The sequence below is a fragment of the Antechinus flavipes genome, chromosome 2 (assembly GCF_016432865.1).
Source record: "Antechinus flavipes isolate AdamAnt ecotype Samford, QLD, Australia chromosome 2, AdamAnt_v2, whole genome shotgun sequence".
Taxonomy (NCBI): Eukaryota; Metazoa; Chordata; class Mammalia; order Dasyuromorphia; family Dasyuridae; genus Antechinus; species Antechinus flavipes.
The window spans coordinates 141,283,308-141,296,892 of NC_067399.1; the positions used below are offsets into that span (position 1 = coordinate 141,283,308).

The 13,585-nt window shown below is 35.6% G+C and overlaps 1 long non-coding RNA gene across 1 annotated transcript in view; it reads left to right on the top strand.

Moving 5' to 3' along the window:
• The window catches only part of LOC127548305 (uncharacterized), a 39,014-nt gene extending 34,876 nt beyond the window's left edge, over positions 1–4,138 (top strand). The window contains exons 3-4 of the long non-coding RNA XR_007950351.1: positions 7–129; positions 1,154–4,138. This is a non-coding gene — a long non-coding RNA (uncharacterized LOC127548305). The remainder of the gene's footprint in view (positions 1–6; positions 130–1,153) is intronic.
• The last annotated feature ends 9,447 nt before the right edge of the window (positions 4,139–13,585 follow it).

The following is a 13,585-nucleotide window of genomic DNA, read 5'->3' on the forward strand; positions in this document are numbered from 1 at the left end:
TTACAGAAAAAATATGGAAAACACAGCTGGATTGGACCAAATAAATCTGGAGGGCTAAAGGCTGTTATCTGAAGGAAGTTAAAGTACAAAAGGGCAAAAATCCTTAGACCTTACTGATTCTGGAAGAAGGTAACTAAGAAAATATCAACCTTTCTCATTCTATATGGCTATTTTTCCATCTGTACAAAGTATTTATGATAGTTGTCTATCTAGACGTGAATCAAGGGCATTCTCAGTCAAGACATTAGTAGGAATCAAGCAGGCTTTCATAAGCTGTACTCAACAGTGGAAAATACCTTTATAATTTCATGTTAACTGAAATATATAGAGAATCTAAGATCCCATTTTTCTTATTGTTTTGGGGTGTTTTTTTTAAGTATTTGATTCAGTAGGGGGAAAAAATGCCATTTTATATGTTCTTTTACTACAAGATTTTTCCCATTCACACATCAAGGTCATTCAAAATTCCCTAAAAGACAAAACAACAGAAATAATTCTTTTCAATAGTCTTCTGAAAATAAATATCAGGAAAGGCATAAAATATGAAGACATACTTGACAAAGACACTGTGAGAAGAAGGAAGATGATAAGTTCTTCTATGCTGCCATTTGTGAATGACATTGATTGCATCAAGCCCTAGAAAACTGAAGAGCATTTTATCTAAGATTATAATCATTCAAAAGAATTTGACTTGACCATCCACACAAAAAAGACTAAGTGAATGATTTGTATGTATATTTGTCTATATGTATATGTATGTATACAGAACTCAATGGAAAAGACCCTGATGCTAGGAAAGATTAAAGACCAAAAAAAAGGAGGGACAGTATAGGATAGATGGAGGCAACAAACTTGAGCTTGAACAGACTTCAAGAGATAATGAGAGACTCAGGGGTCTGAGTCTGGAAAGATTGGGGGAATCTCTGCTTATTAGAACTGCCAGGCACAGCTGTGCTACAGAGACACAGCAAGAAGCAACCAGCACACCTCATGAGTACAGAAGTAGTGGGCACTTGTAGGAGGGAGGAGCTTTCAGTTTGGGGTTTCGAATTGCAGTGGAGAGCTGAAGTGAAGCCAGGGGCACCATCTCCCCCAAAACCAGGATTAGAGGTGACTATACTAATAGTTCTCTCTCTTTTTTTAAATGAACCAGAAAGAAGAAAGAACCCAACCATAAACACTTACTATAGAAATAGGGAAGACCTGGGTTCATCTTCAGAGAAGGAGATTGAAGTTTAAAAAAAAAAAAGAAGAAGAAGAAGAAGGCTCTTTTACTCCAAAGAGTAACATTAATAATTATCTGCCCAGAGAGAATTTATAGGAGACTCAAAAAAAGACTTTTAAAATCAAGTGAAAGAGACTGAAGAAAAACTAAAAACAAAAAACCCAGAAACCATCCATGAAAATCAGGAAGATAATGAAAAAAAGTTAAGCAACTAGAAAAGGAGATGCAGAATCTTAAAAAAAGAAAATAATTCTTTGAAAATTATAATTGGGCAAGGGAAAGCCAATGAAGCCATAAGAGACCAAGAAATAACAAAATAAAATATAAAGAATGAAAAAACAGAATAGAATATGAAACATAAGAAACACAACAGATCTGGAAAACAGATCAAGAAAAGAAAATAAAGAAATAATTAGGTTACCTAAAAGTTGTGATCAGAAAAAGAACCTTGACACAATAATGCAAGAAATAATCAAAATTCATCTGGAAGAAGAAAAGGTCAACATATCAAGATAATTGATAGGGAAATGCAAAGGAAGGTAGCCTCACCATATCAGATCTAAAACTGTGTTAGAAAGTAGCAATCATCAAAACTAGTTTATTGGTTGATACTGAAATAGAATGGAGGATCAATGGAATAGGTTAGATATTCCTATCTATTACCTGCCCAGGTTAATGACTATAGTAATCTACTGTTTGACAAACCCAAAGACTCTAGCTTCTGGGATAAGAACTCACTATTTGACCAAAATGCAGAGAAAACTAGAAAATGGCATAGCAGAAACTAAGCAAAGATCAACATCTCATAACCTATAGCAAAATAAGTTCAGAATGGGTTCATGAGAGAGATAGTGAAGAATAAAAGGATCTTTTGTGCTGTGCTCCATGGGGTTTGGAAGATTTGAATACAACTCAATAATAAATTGGGCAGCTAGGTGGCACAGTGGATACAGCACTAGCCCTAAAATCAGGATAGACCTGAGTTCAAATCTGTACTCAGACATTTAATATTTCTTAACTGCATAAATCCTGGGCAAGGCACTTAACCTCAATTGCCTTACCTAAATAAATAAATAGCAAAATGGATATGGGATTTAGATGTGAAGGGTGATACTATAAGCAAATTAGGAGAACAAGAAATAGTTTACCTGTCAGATCTTTGGAGAAGAGAGAAATTTATTAACCAGACAAGAAATAGAGAACATTATGAATGCAAAGTGGATCATTTTGATTACTTTAAATTAAAAAGTGGTTGTACAAATGAAAGCAATGCAACCATAATTAGAAGGGAATAGAAGGAAAGCAGAAAGCTAGGAAACGATTTTTGCAGCCAGTATTTCTGATAAAGGCCTCATTTCTCAAATGTATAGAAAGAACTAAGTCAAATTCTACTGATATAGATGGTCTACTGATATAAATGGTCAAAGGATATGTACAAGCAGTTTTTAGATGAAGAAATTAATGCTATTAAGAGTCATGAAAAAATGCTTTAAACAACTACTGATTAGAGAAATTCAAATTAAAATAACTATGAAGTACAACCTCACATCTATCAGATTGACTAATATGACAGAAAAAGAAAATGATAAATGTTAGAGAGGATGTGGGAAAATTAGGATATTAATGTACTGTTGTTGGAGTTGTGAACTGATCCAAACATTCTGGAGAGCAATTTGGAGCCATGTCCAAAGGACTATTATGTAATGGGCTGAGGCTTGAGTTGATGCACTGAGGTCCCAAGCACGTGAGGCCAAATAATAATTGGACCATACTCTATTAATATATATGCTTGGAGAAAGAATGACCCCCGCCCACTCTTTGTGCAAGTCCTGATGTGTTGTATAGGAAATGACAATTTTGGTGGGTGGAGGCAGGGGAATGGAAAAGGGAAGTGGAAAAAGAGGCTGCTGGCTGGCGTCTTGTCGCGGCTGCTCACATTGCTATCTCGATCGCCCTTCACCTCCAATCCCCTTTTCACCTGCAATCCCCCTTTACCTCTGCTAGCTGGCTTCCTGTCGCAGCTGCCCATATTGCTATTTCAATCCCCCTTCACCTCAAAAAGAATAAAGATTGAAGATTTTTCCCTTAACCTGAATTCCTGACTCCGGCTGATTTTAAATACACGATCTTCAAACTATTAAATGGTGTATGTCTTTTGATCCAGCAATACCATTATTAGATCTGGATCCCAAAGAGATCATAAAAAGGGAAAATGACTCATAAAAAATATTTATAGTAACTTTTTTGTGGTGGTAAAGAACTGGAAATTGAGGGGTTGCCCATCAATTGGGGAAAGGCTAGACAAGCTGTGGTATCTAAATGTAATAGAATATTATTGCTCTTTAGGAAATAATGATCAGGCAGCTTTCAGAAAAGCCTGAAAAGACTTACATGAACTGATGCTGAATGAAGTAAACAGAACCAGGAGAAGAATGTACCTAGTAATAACAATATTGTGCAATGATCAACCATGATAGACTTAGTTCTTCTCAGCAATACAATGATTCAAAACAATTACAAAAGACTTGTGACAGAAAATGCCATTCACATCCAGAGAAAGAACTATGGAGTCTGAATGCAGGTTGAAGCATATTATTTTGACTTTTTAAAAGTTAATTTGTCGTAGCAGGATACAAAATAAATCCCCATAAATCCTCAGCATTCTTATACACCACCAACAAAATCCAAGAGCAAGAGATACAAAGAGAAATTCCATTCAAAATAACTGTTGATAGCATAAAATATTTGGGAATCTACCTACCAAAGGAAAGTCAGGAATTATATGAGCAAAATTACAAAAAAGTTTTCACACAAATAAAGTCAGACTTAAATAATTGGAAAAATATTAAGTGCTCTTGGATAGGCCGAGCAAATATAATAAAGATGACAATACTCCCTAAACTAATCTATTTATTTAGTGCTATACCAATCAGACTTCCAAGAAAATATTTTAATGATTTAGAAAAAATAACAACAAAATTCATATGGAACAATAAAAAGTCGAGAATCTCAAGGGAATTAATGAAAAAAAAAATCAAATGAAGGTGGTCTAGCTGTACCTGATCTAAAATTATATTATAAAGCAGCAGTCACCAAAACCATCTGGTATTGGCTTAGAAATAGATTAGTTGATCAGTGGAAAAGGTTAGGTTCACAAGACAGAATAGTCAACTATAGCAATCTAGTGTTTGACAAACCCAAAGATTCTAAATTTTGGGATAAGATTTCATTATTTGATAAAAACTGCTGGGATAACTGGAAATTAGTATGGCAGAAATTAGGCAAGGACCCACACTTAACACCACATACCAAGATAAGATCAAAATGGGTCCATGACCTAGGCATAAAGAACGAGATTATAAATAAATTAGAGGAACATAGGATAGTTTATCTCTCAGACTTGTGGAGGAGAAAGAAATTTGTGACCAAAGATGAACTAGAGACCATTAACAATCACAAATAGAAAATTTTGATTATATCAAATTAAAAAGCCTTTGTACAAACAGAACGAATGCAAACAAGATTAGTAGGGAAGTAACAAACTGGGAAAACATCTTTACAATTAAAGGTTCTGATAAAGGCCTCATTTCCAAAATATATAGAGAACTGACTCAAATTTATAAAAAATCAAGCCATTCTCCAATTGATAAATGGTCAAAGGATATGAACAGACAATTTTCAGATGAAGAAATTGAAACTATTACCACTCACATGAAAGAGTGTTCCAAATCACTATTGATCAGAGAAATGCAAATTAAGACAACTCTGAGATATCACTACACACCTGTCAGATTGGCTAAGATGACAGGAAAAAATAATGATGAATGTTGGAGGGGATGCGGGAAAACGGGGACACTGATGCATTGTTGGTGGAACTGTGAACGAATCCAGCCATTCTGGAGAGCGATCTGGAATTATGCCCAAAAAGTTATCAAACTGTGCATACCCTTTGATCCAGCAGTGTTTCTATTGGGCTTATACCCCAAAGAGATACTAAAAAAGGGAAGGGGACCTGTATGTGCCAAAATGTTTGTATCAGCCCTGTTTGTAGTAGCTAGAAACTGGAAAATGAATGGATGCCCATCAATTGGGGAAAGGCTAGACAAGCTGTGGTATCTAAATGTAATAGAATATTATTGCTCTGTAAGGAATGACCAGCAGGATGAATACAGAGAGGCTTGGAGAGACCTACATGGACTGATGCTAAGTGAGATGAGCAGAACCAGGAGAAGAATGTACCTAGTAATAACAATATTGTGCAATGATCAACCATGATAGACTTAGTTCTTCTCAGCAATACAATGATTCAAAACAATTACAAAAGACTTGTGACAGAAAATGCCATTCACATCCAGAGAAAGAACTATGGAGTCTGAATGCAGGTTGAAGCATATTATTTTGACTTTTTAAAAGTTAATTTGTCGTAGCAGGATACAAAATAAATCCCCATAAATCCTCAGCATTCTTATACACCACCAACAAAATCCAAGAGCAAGAGATACAAAGAGAAATTCCATTCAAAATAACTGTTGATAGCATAAAATATTTGGGAATCTACCTACCAAAGGAAAGTCAGGAATTATATGAGCAAAATTACAAAAAAGTTTTCACACAAATAAAGTCAGACTTAAATAATTGGAAAAATATTAAGTGCTCTTGGATAGGCCGAGCAAATATAATAAAGATGACAATACTCCCTAAACTAATCTATTTATTTAGTGCTATACCAATCAGACTTCCAAGAAAATATTTTAATGATTTAGAAAAAATAACAACAAAATTCATATGGAACAATAAAAAGTCGAGAATCTCAAGGGAATTAATGAAAAAAAAAATCAAATGAAGGTGGTCTAGCTGTACCTGATCTAAAATTATATTATAAAGCAGCAGTCACCAAAACCATCTGGTATTGGCTTAGAAATAGATTAGTTGATCAGTGGAAAAGGTTAGGTTCACAAGACAGAATAGTCAACTATAGCAATCTAGTGTTTGACAAACCCAAAGATTCTAAATTTTGGGATAAGATTTCATTATTTGATAAAAACTGCTGGGATAACTGGAAATTAGTATGGCAGAAATTAGGCAAGGACCCACACTTAACACCACATACCAAGATAAGATCAAAATGGGTCCATGACCTAGGCATAAAGAACGAGATTATAAATAAATTAGAGGAACATAGGATAGTTTATCTCTCAGACTTGTGGAGGAGAAAGAAATTTGTGACCAAAGATGAACTAGAGACCATTAACAATCACAAATAGAAAATTTTGATTATATCAAATTAAAAAGCCTTTGTACAAACAGAACGAATGCAAACAAGATTAGTAGGGAAGTAACAAACTGGGAAAACATCTTTACAATTAAAGGTTCTGATAAAGGCCTCATTTCCAAAATATATAGAGAACTGACTCAAATTTATAAAAAATCAAGCCATTCTCCAATTGATAAATGGTCAAAGGATATGAACAGACAATTTTCAGATGAAGAAATTGAAACTATTACCACTCACATGAAAGAGTGTTCCAAATCACTATTGATCAGAGAAATGCAAATTAAGACAACTCTGAGATATCACTACACACCTGTCAGATTGGCTAAGATGACAGGAAAAAATAATGATGAATGTTGGAGGGGATGCGGGAAAACGGGGACACTGATGCATTGTTGGTGGAACTGTGAACGAATCCAGCCATTCTGGAGAGCGATCTGGAATTATGCCCAAAAAGTTATCAAACTGTGCATACCCTTTGATCCAGCAGTGTTTCTATTGGGCTTATACCCCAAAGAGATACTAAAAAAGGGAAGGGGACCTGTATGTGCCAAAATGTTTGTATCAGCCCTGTTTGTAGTAGCTAGAAACTGGAAAATGAATGGATGCCCATCAATTGGAGAATGGCTGGGTAAATTGTGGTATATGAATGTTATGGAATATTATTGCTCTGTAAGGAATGACCAGCAGGATGAATACAGAGAGGCTTGGAGAGACCTACATGGACTGATGCTAAGTGAGATGAGCAGAACCAGGAGAAGAATGTACCTAGTAATAACAATATTGTGCAATGATCAACCATGATAGACTTAGTTCTTCTCAGCAATACAATGATTCAAAACAATTACAAAAGACTTGTGACAGAAAATGCCATTCACATCCAGAGAAAGAACTATGGAGTCTGAATGCAGGTTGAAGCATATTATTTTGACTTTTTAAAAGTTAATTTGTCTTTTGGTTTTTCCCTTTTGTTCTATTGTTCTTTTACAACATAAATAATATGGAAATTTGTTTCACATGATTGGGGAGAAAGAGAGAGAGAGAGACAGAGAAAGAAAGAGAAACAGAGACAGAAAGACAGAGAAAGAAAAAGAGAGAGAACCAGAAGGTATGATAAAAGAAAAAGCACATACCCAGAGAAAAAATTGATTATGTCTGAATATAGACTGAAATATACTTTTTTAAACTTTATTTTTCTTAAGGTTCTTTTTTGGGGGAGGACAAGATCTATGGGATTTTTTTTGCAACATGACTTTGATGAAAATGTTTTTCATAATTTCACATGTGCTTTCTCAATGGGGAGAGGCTTGTAGAGGGAGAAAGGGAACTCAAAGTTTTTTTTAAAAATTTAAATTTAATTTAACAAATTTATTAATTTATTTGTTTTATTATAATTTTATTATTTATACATAACATTTATTAAAATATTAACATTCATTAATAAATTTAATGAAATCTTTTAAAAATTAAAACAAATTGTTTTAGATGTAACTGGAAATATTTTATATATATATATGTGTGTGTGTGTGTGTGTGTGTATACATATATATGTGTGTGTGTGTGTGTATATATATATATATATATATATTACATACATATACCCAAAAAAGAGAGATAGTGAAGGATAAAAGGATCTGTTGTGCTATACTCCATGGGGTTAGGAAAAGTTGAATACAACTCAACAACAACAATAATAACAACAACATATGTATGTATATGTGGGTGGGGTGTAGAAGAGCAATAAGTTGGGACATAATTGAACAGGAAGAAAAAATACATTGGTTTTGAGAAAATGCAAGCTTCTATTACTGATCTTAAGCTTCCCATAAAAGCAAAAGGTCATCTTTTTGATGCTATCATTTTATCATTGTTTCTTTATGGCAATGAAATATGTAATATCCCTGCCTCTGAAGAGCTAAAAATGGGTATCACACAGAGGGAAATGGAGAAGATCATTCTGGGTATGAGCAGGCTATAATATATAACCAACAGGGAACTCTGAAGAACAGGAATCAAGGATATTATCAAGGAGTTGTATGATAGATATAGAAGATGGGCTATTCATATGGTGAAAGCAAGAGATGGCAAATGGACATCAGAGTGCTGGCTGGTACCCTTAAAATGAAAAAGGACCTTCAGCATATTCAATGGATTTTCTATGGTACATTGGAGGAGAAGAAGACAACACAGACAAAAGTCACATAAAACAAGTAGTGTGATGACCGCGTTTAGCACCCAGAGTATATTAAAATCAGCCAGAGTCAGAATAAGGGAAAATCCTTGATCTTTATTCTTTGAGGAGGTGAAGGAGAATGGCGAAAAGAAGTGAGAGCAATCATGACAGGAATGCGGCCAGCAGTGCCTCTGGCTCTCACACTCCACCCACCAAATCCTCTGTGCAGTCTCCTATACAACGCATCAAACTTGCACAGAGAGTGAGTGGGGCCATTCTTTCTCCAAGCATATATTAATAGAGTATTGTCCAATTGTTAATCAGCCTCAAGTGCTTGGGACCTCAGTGCAATGAGAGCTTCAAGAGCTTTAGCCCATTATAAGGTAGGAATGGGGATTGGGGATTGATCTGCATTGTTGGAGGCAACTCCAGAATCAATGAGATCACAGATGCATTTGCATATTCTGTTCTAATTGAAAATTTTGCTATTTGCTATTTAACTCATAGTTTCTTCCTGGTCTTTTGGCAGTGAATAACCTGGCTCTCAAATCATATTTGCAAAATTCTGATTACCCAAAATATCTCACATTGAGCCTGCAATATCAAGGAGTTCTAAAGTCATGAAGGATCCATGTTCTACTTATTTATTAGAGCTATGCTCACCAGAGCACATCTTTGATTGTTCCCTCTTCCTCTTGCCATATAGCTCACTGCTGTGAGGCTGTCACTAGTCATTGAGACTTATGTCCTGCCACTGGACTCTGATGGCTCTAGAGAAAAGAGTAAGGCTGATGACTGCACAGCCCTGGCTCACTTAAATCCAATTCACTTACAAGTCAAAATATCACCTTTTTGATGTCATCAGTTTTCTTCAAAACTAAAAGATGAAATCATTCCCCAATTGTTAAATGGTCAAAGGATATGAACAGACAGTTTTCAGGTGATAAAATTAAAGCCGTCTATAGTCATGAAAAAATGTTCTAAATCACTATTGATTAGAGAAATGAAAATTAAAACAGTTCTAAGGTACCACTTCATACATCTCCAATTGACTAAGATGACAGGAAAAGATAATGATAAATGTTGGAGCAGATGCAGGAAGACTGGGACACAAATACATTGTTGGTGGAGTTGTGAACTGATTCAACCATTCTGGAGAGCAATTTGGAATTATGCCCAAAGGGCTATAAGATTGCATACCCATTGATCCAGCAATATTTCTATTGGGTCTGTATCCCAAAGAGATCATAAAAGAGAGAAAAGGACACACTTGTGCAAAAATGTTTGAAAGAGCTCTTTTTGTGTTGGCAAAGAATTGGAAAATGAATATAAGCCCATCAGTTGGGGAATGGCTGAATAAATTATGATATATGAAAGTAAAGAAATACTATTGTTCTATAAAAAATTAACAGGCTAGTTTTTTTAAAGTATGGAAAGAGTTACATGAATTGAAGCTGAGTGAAGCAAACAAAACCAGAAAAACATTGAACAAGCAAAAACAAGATTGTGTGATGATCAGCTTTAATAGATTTGGTTCTTCTTAGCAATTAAATAATCCAAGACAATCCCAATAAATTTTGGATGGAAAACACTATCCACATACAGAGAGAGAACTATGGAGAATAAATGTGGATCAATGAACACTATTTTCACCTTTCTTCTTTTTTTTAATTTGGTTTTTCTATTTTGTTCTGATTTTTCTCTCCCAATATCACTCACAAATATGTAAAAAATGACTGTATATGTATAACCTAAAAAAGAAAAGAAAAGAATGAAGGATGAGAGGCAGCTAGAATGACACAGTGAATAGAGCACTGGGTAGAGGCCTCCCTGAAGTCAGGAGAACCTGAGTTAAAATCCAACTCCAGATACTTAACTCTCACTTTGATGTGTGACCCTGGAAAAGTAACTTAATCCTAATTGCCTCACCAAAAAAAAAAAAAAAAAAAAAAAGAATGAAGAATGAACATCTCATTGATAACTCCTACTGATTCTATGTCCACAATGTCTCTTATCTTTCCTCTCCATTTCCACACCCACTCCCCAGGGAAGGTGTTTTATCGTCTCCTATATGAACTAGTCTTATCTCTGTTTTCTCTCGTCAAACCAATCTCCAATCAACTCTAGTTCTCCTAGGAACTAGAAAGTTTGTGTGAAAAGCAGAACAGTTTAGCAATGCATAAAGCAATGGAACTTTAATAGAGCATGTTTTGCTCACCCTGGGAAAGGCATAAAGTTTGATTGAAGTTCTCAGAAGTTAAGATTATAATAATATAAAAACTAGAGGAAGAATGGGGTTCAACGAGAAAAAGTGATGCTGGACAACAGGTGAAAATGTCAGAAAGAGGGAGGGAAAGGGAACAAGCATTTATTAAGCACCTATTATATGGAGGGAAAGGGAACAAGCATTTATTAAGCACCTATTATATGTTACCATTATGCTTAGCACTTTACAAATATTGTTTCATTTGATCCTCATAACAACCCTGGAAATAGCTTTTATATGACTGACATGTATACTCTAAATCAAATTGATTCTCAGTTGATGGGGGAGGGAGGAGAGAGGATGGAAAGAAAGGAATGGGGGGAAAAAAGAGGGAGAGAATTTGGAACTCAAAATGTTTTAAAATGAATACTAAATTTTGTTTTTACATATAATTGAGAGGAAAATAAAATTCTACATTAAAAAATTGACAACCCTGAGAGGTAAGTGCTATAATTATCTTCATTTTACAGCTGAGGAAACTGAGGAAACAGAACTTAAAATGACACAGTTAATAAGTGTCTGAGACCTGATTTGAACTCAGGCCTTTTCGCCTCCACTCTATCCATGTGCTATTTAGCTGAAAGGAGTTGGCAGTGATGGTCCTGCAAAAATCCACCCTCTGGTCTTGGTACTTCAAAATCACCCCAAACTCATTCATTAAGAAATCTTGAATCTCAGAACAGCTCAATTCTCCAAAGGAGTCATAGTTTTTTATAAAAGGGGAAATTAATCTTAGTCTCACCCCTCTCCCACCTTACTTTTTGGATATCAGAAGCAGAGGAGCTAAGCAGGGGCTGTTATTGACTCATTTTCTCCTTTTACTTCATAAGTGGAAAACAGTTACCAACAAACCAACACAAAAAGCTGATAGGGAAGAATTCAGATGAATGTTTCCTTCAAGATGCTTACACAGCACTTGAAAGGTCAAGACAGTGGGTAGAGAATAAGGGAAGTCTAAGAGAGGTCTCACATTTGGGCAATTCTATAAGAAGAGAACTCAAGTCCTCTCTGTCTTTGTCACTAGCTTCCCAAATGCAATACTGTGTCATCTACCAAAGTAATTTTTCTAATCACAGGCTTGGTCATGTTATTACAGGACACATAACCATTCAATGGCTCTCTGTTGCCTACAAAATTAAGTCCAAAACTGCTCAGCATTCATTACCCTCTTCAACTGAAACCAACCCACCTTTCAAGCCTTAAGTCACATTCCTCCCTCTTACATATGGTATAGAGAGATAATGTTACCTTGGGGATAGAATACTGGCCTTAAAAGGAGATAGACCTGTGTTCAAGTGCAGCCTCTGATCAATAAATAGTAGCTGTAACACCCTAGATAAGCTTTAGCTTTTCAGGACCCTGGGCCCCTGATGTCAAACTCAAGTAGGAAACCACCAATGCATTCATAAGAATCCTTACACATTGACTTTTAAAATGTAATATTATCTATGCTTTATTGAAATTGTATTTATTTTGTTAAATTTTTCTCATTTACTTTCTAATCTGATTTTAGACATGCTCAAGAGTGTTATGGACCACATATTTGACACCTTTGCTGTAGACAACTCGCTAAGATTATAAATTGCAGAGCAGATGATGACCTGAATTTATAGAGGGAGTTTTCCATGTCAATGAAATTACAGATCTAGTACCAGTTTGATATATTATCATAGTTTCCATATCATATCATATTATTCCTTATTATTCTAATGAACATTACACATAGTAAAGAAGGAACCCCGAAACTTAAAACTCCTTGAAAGAGAGATTCTCCTTGAACCCTGTGTCTGTGGAGCTCTGCCCATGGACAAACAGCTTCATTCTGATATCTAGGTGGATTTGGCTCAGTCCTGAGCTAAAGAATTCCAACCCTATTCAAGGAAGATCTTCTATTCAATTCTAGCTCAAGCTGAAATCCAGCTTGTAGATAAAAAGAGCCAACTTGGGACTCAATTCTTGCAGAGGACTTGGCATGCCATGCTATGCTATGCCATGCTAGCCTATGCTATGCTATGCCAAGGAAACCTCTGCCCACTGGGATAATATTCTCTTTCAGCATTATCCTCTCTTTATCCTCACCTGTTTCCCTAACAAGATTATGCCTCTCTGTCAGGATTTCTCTACTAGAAACTTTATATTTTCCAATGCCTATAATAAACCTCTTTTATCAATCTAGGTTTTCGAGTCTGTAAATTCTTTTACAGAGAACCTCTATGCCTCCAGAAGGGAGTCCCCAAAACTCCCTGCCCTTGCATCAAATCTCAAGGGGGTGCAGGGGAGCCAAACCTCTCCATTTGGTTCCTGAACCCTGAACCTGCCACTAGACCTCATCATTTAACTCCCTAACCATCAGGAACTCTAATCTCATTTTGGTTTCCTAAATCTAGACCTCATCATTTGGTTCCCTGACAGAAAGGAACCCCAAAACCTAACCCTCATCAATAAGAAGTCCTGGCCCTGGAAACAGAGATAGAACTTGGGGCTTCTCTTCAACTAATCTAATCTATCTCTATGGGCTCCAGAGCTCCAGAGAGCACAGGTGACTGGATTAGATCTCAGCATTCTCTCTTATTCTGTTTGACTTGGCAAAGCAATAGGGTCTCTGGCTGTAGAACTGAAGATCTGAGACCCAGAAATAGTTTTTAGCCT